At 39.9% G+C, this 25,767-nt stretch overlaps 1 protein-coding gene across 3 annotated transcripts in view; it reads left to right on the forward strand.

Annotated features, from left to right (window-relative positions):
• The first annotated feature begins 13,052 nt into the window (after positions 1 to 13,052).
• Positions 13,053 to 25,767, forward strand: part of SLC7A2 (solute carrier family 7 member 2) — a 44,827-nt gene continuing 32,112 nt past the window's right edge. For 2 of the 3 annotated variants that reach the window (XM_014066485.2, XM_087724471.1), the window contains exon 1: positions 13,053 to 13,204. The gene's annotated coding sequence lies outside the window, so the exon portion shown is untranslated. Of the gene's footprint in view, positions 13,205 to 25,503; positions 25,631 to 25,767 lie in introns of those variants that run through there. The other variant, XM_087724470.1, reaches the window with a different exon arrangement.

Below are 25,767 nucleotides of genomic sequence, written 5' to 3' on the forward strand. Positions count from 1 at the left end.
TCAACATAATCCTGTGCCAGTTGTAAAGCAGGAAGCTTATTTATGTGATGGAGGTGGTGGTGGTGGAGTCTGAATCCATCAAAATTGGGGAGTTTCCCAAGAAACAGGATTTTATAGGACTTGGGGAAGCGGCCGGGGGGGGGGGGGGGGAGATAAATATACATTCTTCACCCTTAGATTAAGGCAGGGGCCACTGGCTGGGAAATTCTGGGAGTTGAAGTCCACCAGTCTTAAAGGGGCCAACTTTGCAGACCCCTGGATTAAGGTAATGTTAGATTATGGTTGTGTTTTTTGTATGCGTTTTTGAATTAAGTGGTTGGGTTCTATCTTGTCTATTTTGTATTGTGAGCCATCCAGACTCAGCTGTGAGCTGAATTTAAAAGTAATAATGTAAAAATCACAAAATATAAAAGGGTAGCAAACAGAAGTAGAACAACAATGGCAAAAGCACCAATGGTAATAGGTGCATTGCGTGCAATTCCAAAACATCTGGAGCACCACTTGAACACCATCATCATTGACAAAATCACCACAGTTAAAAAGGCAGGTTTACTTGGAACAACTTACATCCTGCACTGATACCTTTAACAACATCAAACAGTAACATCTGCTTATCTCAGGTCTAGAGAAGGACTTGAAATGTGGACAAATATGGCAAATCCAGTCTAAACATTTGGCTGACTGTGCAATCAACCATAATAATAATATGAAATGTCTAAACTTTTGCAGTGCCAGCTTTGTTACAAAGCTCTGCTTATTTGGAATCCAAAACTTACATACTGTAAGCCAGGGGTTTCAAACTGGCAACCCACGGGCTGGATGCATCACACACAGGCCATGCCCATCCCAGCTCCGCAAAGGGGGAGAACGTTATGGCAATGTGACGCCATGAGTTTGACACCCATGTTGTAGGTGATCCTTTACTAGGCCAATTGACATTGAACAAGAGCATTGCAAGATTTTGAGTTTTATACATCTTCATTAGACAAGTCAGTTAAGGAAAAAAAATAAAGAAAAATGTGAGTAATCTTTGAATGATGCCTGGGAGGAATGCTGTTCCAAAGGGCAGGAGCAGTGACAGAGAGGACATGTTTCCTTGGTTTCACAAGATGAGTCCATTTAATTAAGACCTGGACCACACCTATTCTGCCTGAACATGTGTAACTGCAAAACAATGAATTAAGGTTCACTGGTTGCACTCGGTCTGTTCTGCTTCCCTTGTCCAGGCTTTGAAGGCAAAGATCCCTCCGCAGTCCAAAATTAACAGAGATAAATTGCTTGCCAGATGAACAGGGCGACCTCTAGTATTACTTGGCTTGAAGCAGTTCTAAGAAAGAAAGTATTGGATTAAGGGAAGAGAACTATGATGAAAAAACCCTCTATTTAGAAAGAGCATAAAGAAATACAATATTGCTATCCTTGATTGTCTCAAAACTTATTATTTTGTTTCAAGTTACCCTTTCAAGTCTTTGAAAAATAAAGAGAGAAGGGTAAGAAATGCCAAATGTAGGGGTTCGTACAGTTTGCTTAGCACTGCTTGTAAACCACTCTCCAGGAATTACATTCAACTGTTAACCATGATTATTTTAAGGTTTCAGTTCCAGTACACTACAGCTCGGGCTAGCTGAGTCTGCCTACTAACATATTCAGGTAAGCAGGAGTAATGTTATAAATGCATTGAAAGTATATTGAGGTGAAAAGAGGGGTTCCAGCAGTCACTACTCCCACTTTGCTCATGGTTGTGCCGTGCGCGTGCTTGATGTGTGCATGCGCAGAAGCAAAAAACAAGATGGCGGCGCTTATGGTGGCACTGAAAGAACCAGTTTGGGGGTATGGCAGGCCTGGGTCGCTATCGGTTCCAGTGACCCAGGCTGTCAAACCACTACCGGTTCGGCCAAACCAGTCCAAACCGGTAGGAAACCACCACTGGTTGAACAGTATATAGAAGTGGTACAACTATGCCCTTCCCCCACCCAAATTAAGAACTTTTGATTAGATGTCAGATGTTCAAACACCTGATGGCAAACCTTTTATCCACCGACTTCCCAAATTGAAAGGTGCGTGCACGTGCAAACGCGTGCATGCACGGACATGCGCACATGCGCAGCAGTGACCCGAACACCAATTGACTGGTGGGAGGCAGAGTATTCCAACATCAGCAGCTATGCCAGAGATGAGATCTTTTTCTTTCGTGAGCTTCTGTTTCATCATTTGCAGGGGAACAGAAACTCACGAAAGAAACGTTAGAGAGAGCTGACCTAGGGCAACAGTGTGCATGGCAGCAGAGAGGGCTCTGCATGCCAATTCTGGCATGTGTGCCAAGGTTCGCCATCATGCCCCTAACCTCAATCAGATATAAGAAAAAAGAGTGCATACAGAATAGATACAACAGCCATGGTTCAGTCTCATCCTCTATTATCTCCTTTAATGGACTAGATTTCAGAAATAAAAATTTCTGATTGTCATTGTGCTAAATCAACATCATTATAGCTGCATTTTAGACCTTCCTTGTCAATCCAAATTTGTCATAGGGGATATATATAGTTTTCCTTTTTTCCCCCTTTAAGGCTGAATCTATTTACTATACATTACTGTGTTATCATTTTTATACACAACGGTAAATATTTTAGTGTTCAAACGTTTACCATGTTCCTATTTTCCGACTGCAATTTTTTTTTCTATTTTTTTTAAAATGGGAATGTGAAACAGCAGCACTGTTACCACAAGTATAAATTAGAGGAGCATAGATTTGCCCTGATCCAATTTAAATGATTGATTTGAATAGCATCACCAATATGATCTGACTAGACTTTTTTTGACTAGACAAAAACACCAAAACATCAGATTGGATTGATTCAGTTCAGTTTTCATAACTATTGGAAAAATTTAGAGCAAAGACATCCAATTTAGCAATTAGATGCAGGAAATTAATTTGATTGAAGGAGTTTAGAAACAGCTTCAAATGGCGCTCCAAACCAAAGATTTACATAGCCATATTGCTTCTGTAAGTCCTCACTTTTTGAGAAAAAGAGATGATGCTTGATTAGGAAATATGCAATGAATTACCATATGGATGACCCTATTGCAGTAAAAGAAAAAAAATCAGAAAGGGAAGAAAATAGCAAATTAACTTGTCATTATGTTGGAAGAAATGTCCTTCTGGGTTTAGCTCCAAGTGGGAAAAAAGACACTGGAAACATGGAGGCTGCTTGGAAAAATGGTTTAATGGTGGACAGGACCACATGGCTTGAGTTCCTGAACAGAAAAGGGGGATCACATGCTTCCAGATGTTGGGTGAAGAAGAAAAAGAGAAAAGGGGGCTTGCTGAGAGTTCCTGGATTTTTTAATACTCTTGTTCGGCCCTACCTCTCTGTTTCCTGTTCCTGTGTAAGAAATGTATTCTGATTGGTTGTCAGACTCCCAGGGGCGGAAGTCTTAGTAACTTTGTAGGTTGTGTGTCTTTTGAGTCCCAAGCTTGGTTGAGCATTGCTTCTTCCCAGGTGGCCTGTGGTGAGATGGATAAGAAGCTAATACTAATCATGCCTTAATCCTATCACCCTAGAGCTAAAGGGAAGATATCTTTGTTATGTAGAAGAGACTGACTCAGGCATTTTAATGGCCCATTGACAAAGGTGGGGGCTTTGTTTCCTACCTAAAAGCATGTTTCTCCATTTCTTATCCAGTGAAATATAATATTCTACCTTTTTCAATATTTCCCAGGATATTTCATTTTTCTAGGAGAGGGTTGGGTGCTAACAACCTACAATAAAGTCATCTCAGGACATTTTATTTCCTAGGCCCGTGAGGGCGAACCTATGGCACGCATGCCACAGGTGGCACGCAGAGCCATTTCTGAGGGCACGTGAGGTAACATGCACACCAGCTGATTTTGGCCTTGAGTTTTGGCTGTTTTTTACCAAAAATTCCTGAAGCCCCCGGAGGATGAAAAATAACCCAAATGCACAAACTGGAAGTTCAGGAACAGCCGGTTTGCATGTTAGGCTGTTTTTCGCCTTCTGGAGGCTTCAGGAGGGTGAAAAACAGCCCAACATACAAAACGGAAGTCAGAAAACAGGCCGTTTCTGGCCTCTGGAGGACTTCGGGGACGATGGCGGATGCCATTTTTGCCCTCCCCAGGCTCCAAGAAAGCTGTGTGCACATGCACGGGGCAGGGGGGTCATGCACGCATGCGCAGGGTGCACGGGGCGGGGAGGCATTAAATTATCCGGGTGGGCACACGAGTACGCGCAATAGTGTATGCGTGTGTGCTTTTGGCACCCAAGGCAAAAAAGGTTGGCCATCCCTGTCCTAGGCAATACAGCTCCATGAGATTATTAAACTGTGCAATTAGGACACTACATTGCCATTGTGGGGTGGCTTGAGGAGGGATTGTAGTATATTCTCTCACATAAGAATCTATTATAATGTGGATGGATGTGCTGGATTGCAAGACAATCACCAAATCAGCAGTTGGGGGAAATTGAATTGTGCAGTTTTTGAAGAAAGTGCCAAGCTTTGCCACTTCAATATTATGGACATCAGTAATGTTGGAGCTATGATTATGAAGATTACAGTAGTTATTCAGGGCCAAGAACCTGCACTCTTTCAGGATGAACATCATCATAAGAGAAAAACCACCTTACCATCATTCCCTAGGTAGTGGATAATACCATTTTAGACATTTGTAAGTGCTTATAAAATACTTAGCGATAACAACCCAAAACAAATTTTAAAAAAAACACAATTCTGATCTGTCTAAATGAATTTATCGTTGGTCTGCATAAGCAAGCAGAGATCTAACATTTGTTTAACTCCTCTGAAATTCTTTTTCCAGAAGTATTCCAAGGGAAAAAGGGCAGATCCAAATTGGGAGTTGACTATAAGTTAAAATAAGACAAGCATGTTCTGTAACACTAGGGATTTGCTATTTATATCTTGACTTTTTAGGAAGGGTTTTCCCATGTACTCTTAATCAGATTTTATGACATGGCACATTTTTCTCCCTTTGATGTTCTATTTGGCTTGCCAACTTTTGTGACAAAAAAAGCTTTTTTAAAGTGAAGCTATTTTCCCCCATGGGCATTCTTAACTTTTGTTTAAAAATTGACTAGATCATGACAGAAATCTTACTAGTCAACAGGAAAGTGGTACTACATCTGCAGAATAGTATTATTTGCAGAATTTTATCAGACGTACCTGACAATTATTGTTCTCTGGTTCCTTAAGATTGTTTTAAATATTACTAATTATCCCTGATTTAATTTTCTTCTTAGTTAGAAAATAGTTGGAATATAAGTTTTAAAAAATATGTCATGTTGTTTTTAACCGCTTGCTCCACTCTTTTTTTTAGAAAGAAGAAAATCACAATTTCATTTTATGTATATGTATGTGTGTATATGCATACAGACACACAAACACACACATACACATTGTAACTGCTGACAAAAAAGGATGGATTTCCTAGTAGGGACAAAGTTATGATTATGCCAGGTAGATCAGTGGCTTTCTCTGAGTTCATATATTGCACTAAATCATTATTTTCTTGGATTTAAATCCAGTGACTGTGGTTTAAAAATGTTGTTTTCAGGTATATTGTGCAAACCTAATCCATTGTGGTTTATTTAGTATACTAACAGTAAACAGATCATGGTTTGGCCTACTATGCAGACTCAGCCCCATTCTCCATTCTCCTTCTCCTGCCCTTAGCCAAGGGAGGGAGCACTATTTGGACAAGTAGAGACTTTGAATCTACATTCTTAACCATTACATTCTGGTTAGATAAGCTACCTTACACACATGTAAGACCATCCCCACAATTTATATTTATGGCCTGAAGCTCCTAGTTTTTAATGTCAAATGGGATGATGGCATGAAAACATTCATGCTAAGCTTTTGTCACCATTCCTAAAAGATGTTGCAGCCTTGCCTGACTTCCAACACAAACTTCTACTCCTGTATGATATTTTAATCCTATTGGTTAAGCACCATCTAGGCACAGAATCTAAAAGCATAATTCGGCTGTAAATTAACTGCTAAGTAGCTTGAATTTCTTGCACATTTGCAACACAACAGCTAGAAATATATTTAGGCTTTGGAAGTCCTGTTCCAGAAGCTCAGAATGTCAGCCATCACATCAGGGGTCATTCACCTGCTCATCTTACAATGTTATATATGTGTCTGTCAGCCTACCACAAAAAACAGACAAATGTGTACCACAGAATAACAATACAAGCATTTGACATCACAAATGGCAAGAATAAAAATATTGGTTACAAAGCATTTTTAACTTCCCAGGTGCTTCATTACTGGCCTAAATGGATTCTGTTTGAAACCTGTGTGCTCTAATCTGTTCCAGACAGATAGATGTTAAATTGCAATCAAACATAAAATTATCTTTAAAAATGATTCTTGTTAATTTTTCTCCCCAGTGTATAAGTATTTTTTTTAAATCAGGACAACCTGGTCTACCCAAATATGGGATGGAGCATACAGCTTCCGCTTTCAACCCCAATCCAGGAGCCTTCGCAGGCAGTCACTTTCATGACACTATTTTTTGTGTTGAATTTGTATTTACTGACAAAGAAATAAAAGGAGACTAGTATAGATCTATTTCAAACTATTTAGCTCTTGTCATCTAGCCATACTCTTATGGATTTGAACCTGAATTACTTACATCTTATGTAGATGTATTAACCTTTAGTGGTATTCAGTGGCTAAGACGCTGGGCTTGTTGATCAGAAAGGTCGGCAGTTCGGCGATTCAAAGCCCTAGTTCTGTGTAACGGAGTGAGCTCCCGTTATTTGTCCTAGCTTCTGCCAACCTAGCAGTTCAAAAGCAGGGAAAAAATACAAGTAAAAAAATAGGGACCACTTGGGTGGGAAGGTAACAGCGTTCCATGCATCTTCAGTGTTAGGTCATGTCGGCTACATGACCACGGAGACATTTTCAGACAGCGCTGGCTCTTTGGCTTTGAAACAGAAATGAAAACGGCCACCAGAGTCAGGAACAACTAGCACATATCTGCGATGGGAACCTTTACCTATTAACCTCTAAGTTAAGGGCCTTCCTGGCTTTGTCGGCTATACCAGGGGAGAGATTGAAGTTTTTATCAGGACAACCTGGTCTACCCAAATATGGCTAGCTGACGCCAGAGTGTCAGAAGCCTTAAGACCAGCTGGCTGGTGTGCATGCACATACCGGAACCTGGTCTTTGGGTTTCCAATGCGCGCATGTGCACCGGCCAGCTGATCTTTGAGTTTCCAGCGCTCTGGGGCATGCATGCACGCACATGTTTATGTACATGTTTATGCACATGTTCCAGTTTAGGCACTCAGTGCCTAAAAGTATCACCACCACTGGCTTAGAGGTTAACACATCTACCTAATATGTAAGTAGCCCGGGTTCAAATCCCAGAAGGATATGGCTAGCTGATGAGAGCTAAATACTTTGAAATAGATCTATACTAGTCTCCCTTTATTTCTTTGTTGGTAAAACATAAATTCAAGTGTATATGATGTTCCAAAAAGGGTAAAGGACATACTGTGCCTGGAAAGAATCTCATATTTATCTAACAGTTTATTTTTCAAACAACCCTGTAAAAAATTGCACATGTTGTCCTGCCAAATAAATGTGTTACATACCCCAAAAGGCAATGTTTCCCCCCCCTAAAAAGATATATTGATATTATTTTCCTCTTTCAAACATGATAGATTCAGAATCAAAATCCACTCAAGGGAAGGAGAAAAATGTAGAAGAGTGGTGCGCTGCAGACGGTTTGCACTAGTTCAGGTGAACCAGATATTAACATTCTGCTTAGTTTGGCAAACCAGCAAATCTCGCCACTGGCTGCCCCCCTCCTCTCCCCCCCCCATGTCCCTCACTCCCCTGGGGTTACCATTCAGGGTGGGGAAGCTGCAGGGGCCTGACTGGGAGCCATGCTGAGCAGCTGGGAGGCTGTGAAAGTATGAATAAACTTGCAGTGTCGATCAGCTGGGAGGCTGCCATCCCCTGCAGCCCACCAGTGACCACCAGTTTTTTAGAAAGTTCAGTAAGAACTTCTAACTTCCTGAGATCGTTCCCCCCCCCCCCGAGAAGTTGGAAGGTCTGACTGACTGAACTTTTTTTAAACTGGAAGTCATATGGTCTTATTTTTTTGCCTTGCACGCAGGAGAATAGAGCTGCAAGGCAAGTTAGTCAGGAAATGGGGTGGTATGGGAGTGAAGATTTTGCATTATCATTGGTCTGGGATGGGGTGGAAATGAGGATTTTGCATGGAATGGGATCAGTGGTGCTGTACGTGCCTGCGTGGAAGTGCTGAGGACTTAAAAGACCGGTAAGGAGCTCGGGCAGGTGAGTGGGCCCTCCGGAGCACCGTACCTGAATGATATCTGGTGCTCCAGGCAGGCTTGTACTGGGGCATACCGCCTGAAACCCACCACTGAATGGGATAGAAGTCAGGATTTTGCATTATGATTGCTCATAAGAAAGTAAGAACCAGTAAAAGAAGAATGGAAAAATCCTTATCTGTAGATCAGTGTTTTTCAATCTTAGCAAGTTTAAGAGGGCGACCTTCATGCTTCCTTGGGAATTCTTGAATTGGAGTCCATGCATCTTAAAATTGCCAAAGTTGAAAAGCATGGGCCTACAGTTTAGAATTTTCTATTCCGGTTTTATTTATAGTTTGGTGAAATTAAATAAATCAATTGTGGTTTCCCTAACAAATAGGGATTAAAGCAATATAAACTGAAATTAAAAGTTGATCTGGACTTTGATGATTAGCTATGGGATTATGGAAATCATGTAGACAAATGTTAATCTTAGAGTAAGAGTTTGATATATTTTTACTTATATCTGTACCAGAGAAAGTTGGAAGTCATTCTTTTTTGGTTTTCATTCTATTCCTTTTTCTTAAACTTTCACTCTTTCTCTTTCCTGAGCCTTTTCTTTTTTCAAATTCTTTTTTATGTTTCTCCTTTAGCTTTGTATTTTTTTGATGTATGAAGGATCAAATACTCAGCAATTATCATTCTACATTCCTTATTTATAGAAATCATATCAAGATTTAGAATGAAATCCACTGAGAGCCATCTCATAAAAGGGAGGCTCTGAGTATCTCTAACAAAAGTGTTTAGCGATAGAAGATAATATTTGTAGCTGAGGGTTGAACTGTGGGGTCCTTAGTACCCTCTGAACTTAATGCTTTTCTTGTAGATGTTTCATTACCAAACTAGGTAACATCATCAGTACTAAAGTTTGCTCTTATTTTCATATACTAGTGGCTTACCTGTCAGTGTTGATCAGTTGCTTCACAAACAGTGTGTCAGAGTTCCAAATAGCATCCAAAAGTAAATCAATTGGTGCCAAGTCTCTACAGCCTCAGAGAAGGGCTATTCCGCACTCCTCCCTCAAATGTTCTTTAAAATACAGTTTCCCAGCATTCCTTTAGGAATCTCCAACATGCAAACTATGGTTACTCATCCTAAAATGAATCCTCTTTTCCTGGAGCTTCAAAATTTGCTGTTTGCTATGAAGATGTGTAGCTAAAAGTTAGTCTACATTTAGTGTACATCTGACTTTGGGGATATTTCTTCATAACCAAACAAAAGTGCATTTTCTGTGCAATTCACACCCCTTGCTCGCTGGATCTGTCGCAAAGCAAAGTCCACATTTTGTAATTAACCCCCACAGCCCATTTTGGCTGGCAGAGTGCTACAGGAGGCCCCCTGGCCATGCCCACCCAGCCATGCCCACCCAGCCTGTCATTAGGGCAGAGAACTGGTTGTTAAAAAAATTGCAGCCCACCACTGTGTAGAAGTATATTTTATTCATAAAGCAGAATTCTTTTCAAGAGATCTTTTGTGTTATATTTGTTCCTCCCAGCTCCCTCAACTCATAATCTGTATAGATTAGCTGTAGAGATGTGTACAGATAAGCATCAGCTGCATAATGTGAGAGGAAGTACCAGAAACTCTTAAATGATTTGTTATTTAGTTCATTTCTCAGTACAAATATGGTTTCTAGCTTTACAGCCTAGGCCTGCCTAGTAAAGGAGCTACCAGACTCTATATTGAAAAGTGGGGGGGGGGGACAGAAAGCACTAATACTTGGTGAATTTCCATTCAAGGGAATCCTTGGTTTTAGTCTGAGAAGCTGAGAAAACATCCATAAAAGTAGCAACAGCAAGCCAGTTTTATATTGGAAGGAGGAGGAGAAGCAGAAGCAAGAGGAGGAAGAGGAGAAGAAGATGCAGCCACCACCAGGAGAGGGGCTAAATAAAAGACTTTATTTTAAAAAGGTTATCAATGAGTATATCTATTGCACTAAGTTTTAATATTAATTAGATGGTTTTTATTATGTGTATGCAGACACTGGTAAAATTTGGGTCCAGACTTGCCTTGCTTAGTGAACTCTGGCAGTTTATTTAGATCACAATTAAAGAAATCATGACTTGGTATAAATGGATAATCCCAGGCTGTGAATGTAAAGCATTTTTAACACACTAAGGCTGAAATCTAATATTCACTTATAACTGATCTAAATGGGGCATATTTCTCAGAAGATATTTATATGATTGTGTTGTAAACTGCTCTTCAGCTGATTGTTCCACTGAGTATTTATAGGCTATCTCGTTTAATGGGCTATTCTATTCTGCACTGCAATAGCAACATAACTTACATTATTGCTGTTCAGTACCTTTAAACACAAGGTGCCACCTTGTGAATTTAAGTAAGGCTCCACAATGTAGGCTTGCAAAGTTACTATTGGCCATTTGTTAGCAATAAAGAAATACGTAAAATTGACACCTGGAGCTCATATGGATTTCTGCATTCCAAATGTGGTAGCCCTAGTGGGCAAGAAGAAAATAAATGGTCTTTTTAAATGAGTTTAATGACTAAGTGGAGTTTTTGCATGCTTCAGCAAGAATTATTTCTGAACTATCTTTTAGAGGTGCTAGTTCTGGTTCTCAGAATTGCATGCTGAAAAGAAATTTGGATAATGCTACCAGAAGGAAGGGAATGCTATTTCAAAATGTTTTGTAGTAGCTAAAGTAATCAGACAAAGCGTCTCTTTCCCATTGCATAAATCAGATGACATGCTGTTTTAATCCTTTGGACACAGAATTCAATGAGATTGGAAGCAAATGGAGTTGCTAGAGAACTGAAATGACAGTTCACCAATAAATATGCAAGTATGCTTTCCAACTATCACAGTATTTGTATTAAACCAATTTAGGATTTTCATAGTGTACAATTTTTCAACTTCATAAGATGGCTAAAAAAAAACAAAGGAAACATTTCTGGCTTTTTTTTTCTGGAATGGTCACAAACTTGAACGATCATATACTATATTGGAAATTCAGAGCACTTAACTATTAATTATTAAACTATTAATTCCCAGCCTTGACAGCTTCCAAATGAGTGGACTTCAATTCCCAGAGTTACCAGTACCAGAGAGATGAAGTCCCTGCATCTGGAAATGACCAAAATTGGAAAAACTTTATGGGAGCTATGTTATATATATAATTTGAATTAAAGGTTTATATAGTTAGGGAGTTGTATGCCACTCAAAATCTGGTGAGTAAAGGTGTCTGGTAAATAAACTAACAGCATCTAACTCATCAATTAATGCAAGTGCTTGGAGAATAGGTATTGTTTTGCAAAACAGAATTCTGCAGGATTTTTTTTTGCTTGGAACTGCACTTCTCATGAGTTGTTTTGTTTTAAAACATATTTTGCAATAAAGAGGGAAAGATCTTTAAAAACTTGATCCTCCGACCATCTACCTTTATTTACAAGGCAAAACGTACTCCTCCATTAACACCAACATTTATTTCCCGGAAAGAAAAAAAAACCCTGATGACACAGACACTTCTTAAATTAAGCATGCCTTCCAACAGAAAACTCAGGAATGCAAACATGTTGTCATGCCAACACAACATACATCCAGGTGCGTTCACAGCCGGAGGTTATCGTTTTGTTGCAGAAAATCAGGAGATTTGGACTGTGAGGTCAAGATAAGCTTTATTTTGGCCAAAAGGTCCAGACAGAGATAACAATTTCTAACATCTGGACAGCGTTCTAATCCAAACACACATTTTTATATTGTATTCAAAGCATCAAAAACACGGAAGTATTTTAAAGCATTCTTATTGGCTAAACTCCTTAATTCTAAGCAGAAAAGCATACAGGAAATATTAGTTTCATTCTGACATGTGGTCAAGCTATATGCCTGACTAGTAGGCGAGATCTCTAATTGACCTGGCTTCCTTAGAACAGATGCTGTAGTCTGACAATTGAGCCAAGGTGGCTCAGTGGTTAGGGTGCAGTACTGCAGGCCACTTCAGCTGACTGTTATCTGCAGTTATCTAATCTCACCGGCTCAAGGTTGACTCATCCTTCCGAGGTGGGTAAAATGAGGACCCGGATTGTTGTTGGGGGCAATATGCTGACTCTGTAAACTGCTTAGAGAGGGCTGAAAGCCCTATAAAGCGGTATATAAGTCTAACTGCGATTGCTATTGCTATTTCCAGAGTTCAAGTTTCCGGTTCAAAACTCAGTAAATGTATAACAAACTAGAAGGGATAGATGGGCCGCCAAGGAGGTCTTATAGTCTGACCCTGTTTCATGTTATGTCCAAATCTCGCTTTATGTCCTGCCTTAGTTTGGTAGTACTACCGTATACTTTCAATGCGTCGTTACTTTCCATGAATAAATAGGCTGTTAATTGGGGGAGAGAGTTGGAGCCCGTAGGCTTGCCAATGAACAGGAAGGGCCGCGATATGAAACTCGCAATTTTTGAGGACGCTCCTTTCCATGAGTCAAACCATCCCATTCCCCTTTCCAAGACAACTTGGGAGACCGTCCAATTCCTGCAGGCAGGAACTCCAAAAGCGCGCGAGGACCTGCCAGCCACTGCCTCGCCTCGCCATTGGCTAGAAGGGCTGGGCGGACTCCCCGCATTCATGAGCTCTCCGGGCGTGGGAAGACAAGGGGGCCTATGAGGGGGGCGGCTCCGGGTGGAATGTGGGGGCGGGGCCGGGCGCCAGGCGCCAAGAATTACGGATCCCTGAGTTCTTTCTTCGGCCGGCTCGCTGTCGAGTGAGCAGCAACAGCGGCACGGGCTCCCCTCTCGAAGCATCCGCAGCTCCGCGCCTCCGCTTGCCGCAAGTCCGCCTCTCCGCCCGCCAGCACTTCAGACGGCTCCAGTGAGTGGACGCATCTCTTCGCCCCCTCGTTCCTTCTCCACCCCTTCTTTCCCCCCATACACACGCGCGTGCGCGCGCGCGGACAGACTCCACTCGGCGGGCGCCTTGCCTAGAACTGCCGGGCGAAGCGAAGTTTCCCTCCCCTCCACTTAATGAGGCTTCCCGCTGAGAGCTGGGAAGGGATTTTAAAAAAAGCAGCATTCCGTGGAAAGTATTTCTTTCCATGAGCACGTGGGGACAGTTTATTTAGGCACGGGAGGTGACGGGAGGAGAGCAAGGCAGTGGAAAGAGGGCGCTCTTGGGAAAAGCAGATTGCGTGGCACGGGAGGGGGGGTGAATGGAGAGCGAAAAAGACCGGGCGTTGCTCACCAAAAGGCTGAAAAGCGTGAATGGGGTTAAGGATAAGGTGTGAATCACTTGCTGGTCTCTGAACTTTCTCCTTTGTCGCGATCCTGGATGTCACCGCATGTCGTCTTGTGCCAGTAATACCCGCGTGGCTGGCAGATGGACAGCTGATGCAATTTCTCCTGTCAGCGACTCTTTCCGCCAGGGAAATACCGCTGTTGAATCTGGGCTTTTCTTATGCGGCGGGTGTAAAAGAAAATCGGAACCCCACCCCCAGGAAAAGCTGGCTAGTTAGCTTAGGATCCCATGCAAAAATCCCTTTGATTGCACTTTCTATTCTGCTGCGCTGTTCCAGAGTCCTATGAAGGGATTCTGTTGCCAGGTACTTGTTTCAAAGTCAGTTTAGAGGAGAAGTGAAATGTATGAGGCAGGCACGCTAGTCCCCATGAAGGGCATAAAATGGTAGGAATGTTAGCAACTCAACCACCGCCCCTTGTTTACTTCTGCTTTGCCTGATCTATATACTGTGGGTGAGGTAAAGGACAGCTTGGGGTGATTTTGTCCTGTTCCAGAGATGAGTTGGTTCAAGCTGGTTGCAAGGTGTATTTATAGTTAAAACTTCATGACAGTGTGTGGTGTTTACACAAAGACAGGAAAAAGACAGGAAATCATGCGGTTGTCTGATTAAAAACAAAAGTTGTGATGCCTCATGTAAGAATGAAGTAAAACACCAGGGCATTTCACTTCACAATGGTTAAGTGTGAGTTGGAGAAAAAAGAGGCCAGAAATATTCTAAGCAAAGTTCAAAATTGCCTATCAAACTTATTTCATCCTTAAAGGTCATTTGAACTGCTTTAACTAGGGCTAAGTGATTGTATACATTGCTAAGAAGTGTATATCTGATCTGGGGAAAGCCTCTGGCTTTCTCTGGGCTCTCTCTTCCTCAGAGCAAGAACAGGATGCAGATAAACCCTTTTCCTTGTTAGAACTGGCTTTGCTGGAGGAGATGAATTCTCCTCATTCTCTCTCTGAGGTACTAGGTCACTTGGTCTTTGGGAAGCTAGCCCAAACCAGTTTTTTTTCTCTCTTCAAGCACAATCTTTCATACATACTTTAAATAAGAAAGAAATTAGTGAACACAGGTGGTATCCTTCTTAAGGGTCAGATGGGAAATCCCAGTAAATTGGTCTAGATCTGTTTTACAATAATCAAGAGTGATTAAGCATGAGAGAGAAGTGGATCAGTGACTATACATTGGACATCTTGCATTCTTCCTGTAACAAAAATACATAAAGAGCCAAGGTGGCGCAGTGGTTAAATGCAGCACTGCAGGCTACTGCTAGATCAGCAGGTCAGCGGTTCAAATCTCACTGGCTCAGGGTTGACTCAGCCTTCCATCCTTCCGAGGTGGGTAAAATGAGGACCCAGATTGTTGGGGGCAATATGCTGACTCTCTGTAAACCGCTTAGAGAGGCCTGAAAGGCCTATGAAGCAGTATATAAGTCTACTGCTATTGCTATATATTGCTATAATCTGTATTTACCATCACAGCCTATAACTTTGGTTTTTGCTGTTTAAAACTCTTTGGAGGATCACACTTCCTGCTAGAACAGGGGTGTCAAACTCGATTTCATTGAGGGCTGTATCAGGGTTGTGTTTGACCTCGGGGGGGGGCGTGGCCAGGGAGCGTGGCTAGCTGGACGTCACTTATGTTGGGGCGCCTGTGTCAGCCCAAATGATCTGCCAGTGAAAACGGGCTCATGAGCTCCATTTCCGGATGCAGTGGCCTCCTGCAACCCTCTGCCAGCAAAAACAACTTGGGAGGGCCACACGTTTTCATTGGCAGAGGTACCATGGGCTGCTCCTTTGCTGTTTCCAGCACCCTATGGGCCGGATCTGGCCCCCGGGCCCTCAGTTTGACACCCCTGTGCTAGAACATAGATTATTTTTAAAAGCCTTCATGTCTTAATTCATGCATGGTTTATAAAAGTGGCTGACTTCACATAGCACACTTTTCCAAAACTTGCTAAACAAAAATTGCAATGATTTCAATATATAGATATTCCTTATTCAGAAGAATTGAGCAAATAGTGCAGTGCCTTCAACACGCACACAGCTTATATTCACCTTCTTTGTATATGTGTAATTTTTTTACTTCCAAGTACTGTTTACAAGTCACGTCATTTAAGTTATGTTGGCCAATCATACTGAGTGGCATTTCAAGTCATATGGCAAAACAATGCTCTTTTGTTAAGGATTGCGTTACTTATGTTGACATTGCTTGGTCTGAACAAGGAACTCAGAGTAAAATCTAAAATCTGTTAAATTTGCTGTAAATCACAAAACTGAATAGCCAGTTTTCTTGAACACCTTGTTCAAGATGGTTCTCTCTATTCCAGAGTGCAGACCTCAGATTGATTTAAATTGGTCTGTGGGTGTGTGTTTTTGTGTTTAGGCCTGCCACATTTTCTACTGTGGGAAAATGGGAGGGGGGATTATATGGTGTATGAGTGAACACACACACAAACACACACACACACACACACACACCAGATTTGGGTTTTCCCAGATGTGCCAATATGACATCCCTAATAAAATGGAACTTGGAGGAAACTCAAGCCTCAGGAGTCTTCTTTCGTTGGGGGTATTACTTGGAACCCTGACAGGGACATCTTAACAGTAATCTAACAGAATGATATATAGCGACTATCTTCCCTTAAATTCTCAGAACAGAACATACAGATGTTATGTAATTTCCCTACCAAGGTTGTACTATACTACACTACTTTTACACAGTGTATGTTCCATTCCCCCCAGTTGCACTGGCAACCCAATGTAGGACAAAGCCTGTATTATGCATACATATTACTTACTGACATGAAGTAATATGCATACATATTACTTACTGACATCAGAGAGGTGTTCGGTTCCCTTTCATTGGATTTTTTTAATGTTAGATAGCGGACAGCTATTTGTCTTTGATGTTTTAATTTGTCTTCTGGCACTGAGAAAAGTATTGGCTTGTTTGGTGGCCTAAATAGACCATTGCATGTTCAATATAGTTTGATATAATTACTGGCCTCAAGACAGTCCTTTTCAAATATATTCTGTTGGCAACTATTCTGCTAGGAATGTGTTGCATTTGTTTATTTGTTTTGTTCTTCTGAAAGAATAACCACCTTAAACCATTACGGCAAAGCTGATTCTACGTAAATATGCAAAAACAAAGAAAGCACACATTTGGATCTAGGAGCATTTTGATCTCAAACAATTATAAACCCATCGTGGTTGCTTTCTGGTTATAATACAGCTTCTTAAAATTAAAAAAAGCTTAATTCAGAATGCAATGAGTTCCTTGGTTTTGTTGGGATTTACCAAAAGCATTTCTTGAACAGCTCATGTAGTTGGAATTGTTTAGGCCCAAATTATCATATTTAATACATTATTACAAGTTTTATATCTCACAAAATGAAGTTATGTGATTGTGATATATACCAACATTTATTTTGCTTTATGGAAAGCCAAATCCATGCTATAACATACAACATTGCTTGTTCAGTTGACTGGTATAAAAAACATGATTTCAGTGGGATTTCTAACACTTTGGTTATTTATTTATTTTATCCCTTGTATACTGACAGATGGGGGTTACACTTAGCCCAGTGAACCAAATTAATGAGCAGAACCTGCATTAATTTACTGTTGATGTTGCACTTTGTGTCTGCACACAAAGATGGTGCAGAACTAATCTGCTTAAAGTGAATGTTTATGCAGTATTTGTTTTTCCTTGGTGGCCTTTCAACATAATATTAGATGCTAGAGCTGGAGGGGACTCTGTGGATTGGTAAGAAATCAGGATGTGAAATCTGATGTCGATAATGTCTGGTTCTTTTTTAGATTTACAAACCACCACTGAGAGCAGTAATTTCACTATTAAGTTTTTTGATAGTCTTGTTGCAAATAGTTAAGGATGGCATTTTTAAAAAAATAGATAATCTTTATTTTTCACTGGGCTAGTTGGAATGAGTATTTCAAATCAACCCGCATTCTGTTTTGTATTGTACCTTAAATCTTTAGTAGAAAATGTGATATTGAACTGGTAGCTTTTAAAACATTCTTGCTTTGACAGCAGTGCCTTCTCTGTCTCATAATGAGGGATCCCTTTTCCCATTGAGAATTATTTCACTTCTCTCTTATTTATGCGCTCTGCTTTTCTAGGGACATTTCTATGAATTTTGTATGGTTCTGTAGCAGTCTACTATAAATGACAGTTTCATAAATCCTTTTGGACATAGGAAACAAAATATTTTTGGACATTGGCTAACGTTTTAAATGCAGTTATATTGAACCATAAGATAACTACACTTTAGTTAATTTTTTAGGCTAAAACTAACTGAAAGTGAACTTGGTAATCTACAGTTTCTGTTGTTAAAGATGTTTGTGTCAGAAGCATCACACTTAAAACAAGACATACTATACAAAAGTTAAAAGTACAAGATTAAAATATGTACAAGATAAACAAATCTTGCCCAGAAATTAACAACATTAATTGCGTTCTGTCATGCTGCCATGAGGTCCTCAAGTGTACACTGATCAGGACACATAGGACAAGTGTACACTCTACAAATACATTGTTGTCTGCCTGCCACCAGAATTGCAAAGGGCAGAAGAGAGCCCATTTGTTGAGGATGTCTCTGGATCTTGTTTGTGCGATCTATTCAATGATATTTCCATACTTTCCAGCTTTCATCAGGACCAGTTGCCAGTTCCTCCATTGGTTCATCCAGTATTGGTTCTTCGTTGCTTTCCATAGGTTCACTCTGCTTTCAAATTCTTCAGCCTAAGGAAGTTTTCCTGGATTTTAATCTCTGATGAGCTGGTTATAGGCCATAGGGAAGGTGTTGTCTAGATAGAGATGATTTCAGCCTCTCTCTGTATGCTGCTAATTCTTTGCGAACAGTAGGTGGGGCAGTGCCTTAGGCAGCGCCAGCTAGGTGGTAGATCTTATCTAGAGGAATAGATTTAAGGCAGGGGGTGTCAAACTCATGTTGTCACAGTGGCATCGTATGACGTATCTGGACTTTTTCCCCCTTGGCTAAACCGGGCGTAGGCATGACTAGCGCATGGTGTATCCATCCCGCAGGCCGAGAGTTTGACAGCCCTGATTTAAGGCATATCCAATAGCAATTTTGCTAGCTTCATTCAAAGCAACATCTTTTTTCCCAGCATGTGCTGATTTATACCAGACTAGGCAGGCATATTCACCTGTCAAGTAGTAAAGAGCCAAGGCCGTTGTCTTAAGGACCCTTAGAGCTCATTAATGTGAATGTTGTTTTGTCCACTGACTTTCAGTTTAGTGTTGGGGCAGTGCTGCTTTTATGTTAGGGCCCTATCTAGTGTGACAATGCTCCAATAACATCCCTTTCCATATAATATGCAGCAGCCTGCTTATTGTAATGATGAAAGGCGTATACCTGAGTTTTTGCTGGATTTGGTCTTAACTGATTATCGTAATAGTATTGTTTCACTTAAATGTTGGTCAACCTCCTCAAATGTTTTTCCCTGTACAACCATTGTTGTTTTTGATTAAAAAAACTATTGTTTAAAAGCTACAGCTTTATTAAAGGATGATTACATTTTTCCCTTGCTAAATTATGGTACAGTGCTCTATTTGGACAAGTTGGAAGAAGCTACCATGATGTGAAACAAGATAGTTCATGTAATTATCTTTGCTGAGTTTGTAGTAGATTGTACAGTTCTAATGGATTCCATTTCATCTTATCCATTTCTTCTAAAAAGCCCAAAAGCAGAGGAAAGGACCTGTACCTCATATAAATAATAATAACTACAAACTGATAGTCTTTGACTTATGGCTATAATTGAACCCAGAATTACAGCTTTAAGTCATGCCAGTCATTAATTACATGACTGGAGCCAATTATCTTTTGTGAGGTAACTCATTAAGTAAATGCAACAATCGTAAAGCAACACTGCAGCCCTTAAACAAATCAAGTACATGGCAGTTTCCAGCAAAAAATGTAAATTGTTTATATGTGATTGCAGGACACTGCAGACGGCCATAAATGTGGGCTGGTTGCTGAGAGCTCAGAATGCAATCCCATGACTATGGGTGGTGCAGCTGTCAGAATTTTGAATCTGGGTCATAGCTCTGGGGAGGCCCATTGTAACATCAAAGAGCCATTAAACAACTGGTTGTAAGTCAATGTCTATCTCAGGGGTGTCAAACTCAAGGTCTGGGGGCTGGATCCAACATGGGGTGTGCTTAGATCTGGCCCATGGGGCTGCCCTGGAAACAGCAAAGGACTGGCCTGTGGTGCCTCTGCCAGTGAAAATGGAGCTCGGGAGCCCTCCCGAGGTCCATTTTTAATGGCACTGGGTTGCAGGACGCTGTCACAGCTGAAAATGGAGCTCGGGAGCCTGTTTCGCTGGTAGAGCGCTTGGGCTACCACAGGTGCCCCCGACACGAGTGACGTGGAGCTGGCCATGCCCATCCTGGCCCCCAACTACAACCCTGATGTGGTCCTCAATGAAATCAAATTTGACACCCTTGGTCTATCTGCACATAAATGTAATAAATAAATAAAAACCATCAAGAAATACTTGAAGTTATATTTTTAGCACATTGGGAAAACTAGCAAATAAATGTGATATATTTATTTTTCTGTTACTATTTAGAATTTTTATGGTCATCATGTTAAAGACTGGTTTTGCACATTAAGCTGAATCATAATACAGTGAACATGCTTTGTGAAATCGAACAATATAATTTGTAAATCGCAGTTTATGATTGGTAGTATATTATATGAGTCCAGTTAATTGAATTCTTTAAAATAAGTTGTATTTAAATAAACTAATACACTGTATGTACCAAGTCGTCATCTATCTCAGATTAAAGGTAATGATGTTTAAAAAAAAGGAAACTATGTCATTGATTTTAATAGGCTCCTTTGCAACTTGAAGATTTTCCTAACACAGCTTGTCATGATTCCCCCTTAAGAATCTTGGATTAAATTGAATTTAATAAAATATACTCTTCTTTTTTGGTATATGTTGAATAGAAAAACTCTGCTTTCTGAAACACTAGGTAAACATCTGGAACGTTTGATATGCAGATTGAACAAATGACCTTTAAACTTTCCTCTATAACATTATTCTACAAAATTTGTGTGTTACTTACCTTACATTGGAATGCAAAAGAGTTCTTGACAGATTTCTAAAATAATTCTATGTTGAACCATATCATTAGCTTGTTTATGTCATCTATTACTAACTTTTCTGATGCATTGGACTTTGTCACAGAACATTTTCACTGTATTGGCTTTTGAGAATTTCTTTTATGTTAACAACTTTATATAATAATAAATTTATAATACGTTTAGATGTGTTTACGTTCTACAAAGCAATACACCATATACATATGTATGTATGTGTGTGTGTATTTGTATATGTGTATATAATTACAATACAAATGTAATCTTACAATTATTTAAGATAAATTGAAATTTAAGCATATTTTGAAAAACAAGTTCTCTAATTCAGTGGGAGATTGCTAAGATAAACTTTTGCAGAACACACACCCTGGATACTTCACTGTGAAATTATCACAATTAACAATAATTCAAAGTACAATTACTTTTCCATCACACTGATCCTGTATAAAATCTTACATTCAAATCATTATCTCCTATTCCTAATACAGCTGGCACCTTCCACCTGTATCTGGCACACACCCCTCCCCAGAAGACTGGAGAAGAGGAAGACCAGTTGAAGTAGTCCATTTTTCAGAATGTGTTCTTGTTCCTGTGCTTGGATTACTTAATTTCAACCTCTCAAATTTCCTATGATGCATTTATTTTGCAGAGTTAGCGTCTGACATTAAAAAAGCAGACATCCAATCCATTCCTTCACATTTAATCTGTAATCATCATTTCAAGATAATATAAATTATCCTTGGAAGTAAAAGAAACATGTATTTATATCTTAGGCAACTAAAGCCAGAGAGTTCCTTTTTCAAGGTGCATGCTTTACTTTAAATAGCACTTAATATATCAGTAACAGCATGGAGTATTTTCCTTGCAAGCATAAAAGCAATCACTTGAATGTTGCTTCCTATACAAAGTTAGGACAGCGTGGAAATTAAGTTCCACTCATTTTTAACTGTTCTGTGCAGGTACAATTATATGGCTGTTTATTTTAAACCATGTACCTTATGAAATACATTGGGAACTTGATGAGAGATTTTCAAGCCGATCACATCATGCCTGCGTCAAATGACCTTCTGCTAACCCAAGCATATGTTGCAACTTTCTCCACTGACTGAAATAACCATGGAACAAGCCTGTCTGGAGCCAAAAGAAGGTTGTGGGTTTGCATTCAACACATGCATAGAGAAAATACAATATTTGAAATCTTCCTGTTATGTGGCACTAAACATTTCATGAACCACATGTTGTAAGAATGAAGGATGTGGTACCTCCAAAAGTAGCTGAAAAATAATGCCTACTTTGAACATCCTGTTTACAAAAAGATGGTAATAACTGCAGGATCCAATCTGGGTCGGTTACAGGGACCAGAGCAGGACTTAAATGCTACCGGTTTGGACCGGTTTACCCAAACCGGTAGTAAAAAATGCTACTGGTTTAGGAGAACTGTTATTTCCGACGATCAGCTGTGATGCACAATTTATATTAGCTAGAAAGCAGATTTTCTTCCTTTCTAGCTAATATAAATTGTGTGGCACAGCGGATCCCCCCCCCCCGCTGTTCTACTTACCTTTGCAGGCACACCCGGTAGCAGGCTCCGCCCACCAACCCGGATGTCATCACATCCATTTTGACGCTCTGTGCATGCGAACCGGTAGCGAAGGTAAGTAAGATTTCACTCCTGAACTAGAGGTTTAGTGTACCACATTCTGGTAAAGAGAAGTTCCCTGAAGATGGGTTCCAGCACAAGTCTGAAAGATCCGAAGACTAAACCACTGATCCTGGGGGCTGATTCAGATTGGTATGCTGTAACATTATCCCGGGACACGTATATTAGCCTTCATTCGATAGTAACAACTACTAAATAAAGAAATCAGAATCTTATATTGTTTGTTTGTTTTTTCCTGCATTTATTATTTTACAAATAACTCAAGGTGGTGAATATATCCAATACACTTTCCTCCTCCAATTTTCCCCACAGTAAAAACCATGTGAGGTGAGTTGGGCTGAGAGTGAGGGACGGCTCAAGGTCACCCAGCTGGTTTTAATACCTATGACAAGACTTGAACTCACAGTCTCCTAATTTTAGATTGGGTGCCTTAGCCACTAGACCAAACTGGTTATTATGATAGGTTGTTATTTCTTCATGTTGGAATGCAGTTGACTTCTAATGATATTGCGTTGACATGGGTGCATTTGAGGGAAATAAATATTTCACTTGAATCAGTAAATGCTGTAAGTTAACCTCCTTAAAGCCCTTGACTTATGATCTCAATGGAACTTGGAATTACAATCTTAAGTTATTGTGGTCATAACTCAAGGCAAAGCCGATTTTATGACCATTTTTATCAATAGCAATAGCAGTAGACTTATATACCGCTTCATAGGCCTTTCAGGCCTCTCTAAGCGGTTTACAGAGAGTCAGCATATTGCCCCCAACAATCTGGGTCCTCATTTTACCCACCTCGGAAGGATGGAAGGCTGAGTCAACCCTGAGCCGGTGAGATTTGAACCGCTGACCTGCTGATCTAGCAGTAGACTGCAGTGCTGCATTTAACCACTGCACCACCTTGGCTCTATCATTTTTATGATAGTTGTAAAATAAGTCATCATGGTTAAATGACTCACATGGTCATTAAATAAATCCAAAATACTGGAAGGGCATTTTTTTGCCATTTTCAATCAGGAAACAGCCAAAAACTTGCAAATTGTAGTTTCCTGTAACAGGTTGTAAAATGTGAGCCTATTATCAAGTACCCAAAATGAGCACATGGTTGTAACTTCAAGGACAGATCATAAGTAACATTTTTCTAACCCATGGTAACATCAACTAGTCATGGTAACATCAACTAGTCATTAAATGGCTAGTCCTAAATCAAGCATTACCTGCATTGACATTTATGGCACCTTGTTCCTTAATACAGAACAACCCCCGTGCTGTGGCCCAGTCCAGGTTGTGGCCTATTTGGAACCAGGCTGCACAAATGCAGCTCAATGTGTGTGAGCGTCAGGCCGGCGTGATGCACATGCACAGCTCAACTTACGCAAATCAAGCTCCATGTGCATGCACATTAGTCCACCATTTGCGCAAGTTGAGTGTGCATGCGTGTGCATGTGTGCCAGCCCGCTGCTCATGCAGCCCAGTTTTCCTGTCCCCCTCCCACACCAGGCCACCAAACCACAAAGGTTGAGGGGAGGGACAGGGGAACTGGGCTGCCTTAATACAATGACCACAAATTCTTCTTTGGCATATTTGAGTTCTTACCTAGATTTTCATGCTTTTTGAATCACATGTGATCAGAAGGAGTGCTTTCCTTACTGTTTCCAAATCCAGCATATTTACAATGATTACCTTTCCCAAAAATCAATTTAAAATCTTGTTTTCTTAGCTATACATTACTGAGATTCTATAATTATTATCTATGATTTAAAAAAGGACCTAAGAATAAAACAAAGCTGCTGATCACAAAAATAAATTGCAGTAATGCTAACCCATGGGAAAAAAAGAAGAATTAAGACACTGGTTGATATTTTACCTAATTACCATGCAGATAAATCATCAGCTTATCTGGTTTATGGATAATGTCCATAAGTGCAGATAGAAGCGGTATGATGAAAATGCAATAAAAGCATGGTTTAGTTCCTTAAATTTGGAAGGACAGAAGTGATCTATTACTGACTTTATTATTTATTGCAGTGTCAATAAACAATACTGTGAAAACATTTCAAAAGCTGTTTAAATTTCATATTGACCACGCAATTTTAGGTACACAGAATTTTGTGGGTGTCCCCCCTGATGTATTGATATTCCCAGATGTTTTTCAAGAATATCTTTTCAATTATAAAAATGCCATTTTATAGAAAGACATTACAGTAGACTATTTTCAACTACTGTGTATTTCTGGGGAGGCAAGAATAAGGCAAGATCATAGACCTGTGAATGTTTTCTTATTGGCACATTTTTGTAGAAAATGTTTGCCTCTTGCAGCTGATCTCATATTGAAGTTTACCTTATTATGGGCGTAAGGGGGTAAACATAACAAGTTACTAACTAATTTGCTATGTGAATTTCGTAAAATTTGTCTCCATTATCTCTAATACTCTAAAATTCAACTTCTTGGAATCAGAATGCATTAGTCTCTCCCAAATCTTGATTGACTAAATAAAACAGTAAAAGGGTTCTAAAATGTTATTCTATTCTCTGAATAGGATGTTTCTAAAGTAGTTTACCCCCCCCCCCCCCGCGTCCTTCCCATCACTCAAACTTGCAAGTTTAAGCCATGGCATTTGCATTTTATTTGCATTTCTGTTTCCTGAGCTTATTTTTCTTTTTTGTACAAATTTTTGTATAGATAGTGCATTTTGGTTTTTCCCTCAAATAGATTTATTGAATGTTAACTACAAGATTTAATTTAAGCCTGTGCCTTTAAAGGCTGGTTCCTCCTCCAGCCTGTTTTTTTTTTTAAGTGGCTTGAGGTGGAGCTGAGTAGGGCACTGCCAAGAAAATTATAAGTAGTGGCCTCAATTTGCTTAGGAACATCCAGCACTTAGCGGATGGTACAGTAGTGGTCTAGATAGCTGATGTGGAAATCTAGAATAAATAACTGGCTTTTATGGTTTCATAGCTTTTAGATATGTCTGTGGAATACATACTCTTTTTTTCCTGTAGAGAAAAATCTACTGCCCAAATGAAATAATTTTATGAGATCACTTTTAAGTTGGAAGTATCACCTGTCAACAAAATTAAATATGCCAGTGTGATTTATTTTTGAAAACATAGCCAAGGAAAAGGAAACAATTTACAAAGTACTATTTTCCTGCCCTGCTTACGACTAAGAAAAATTTGAAAGTGCAATTGGTAAGTTTTGGTATTTATAATTTTGTTTGCTGTGTCTCACAAAATGCAGGCTCCTTTGGAAATGAAACACAAATAATTACTGTTTTTTTTTAAATAAAAGATATTGGGAAGAATGCTGTTTGTTTTATAATGGATCT

This window comes from Thamnophis sirtalis, unplaced genomic scaffold, assembly GCF_051295495.1.
Source record: "Thamnophis sirtalis isolate CommonGarterSnake01/CBP01778 unplaced genomic scaffold, rThaSir2_p1.2 scaffold_10, whole genome shotgun sequence".
NCBI lineage: Eukaryota > Metazoa > Chordata > Lepidosauria > Squamata > Natricidae > Thamnophis > Thamnophis sirtalis.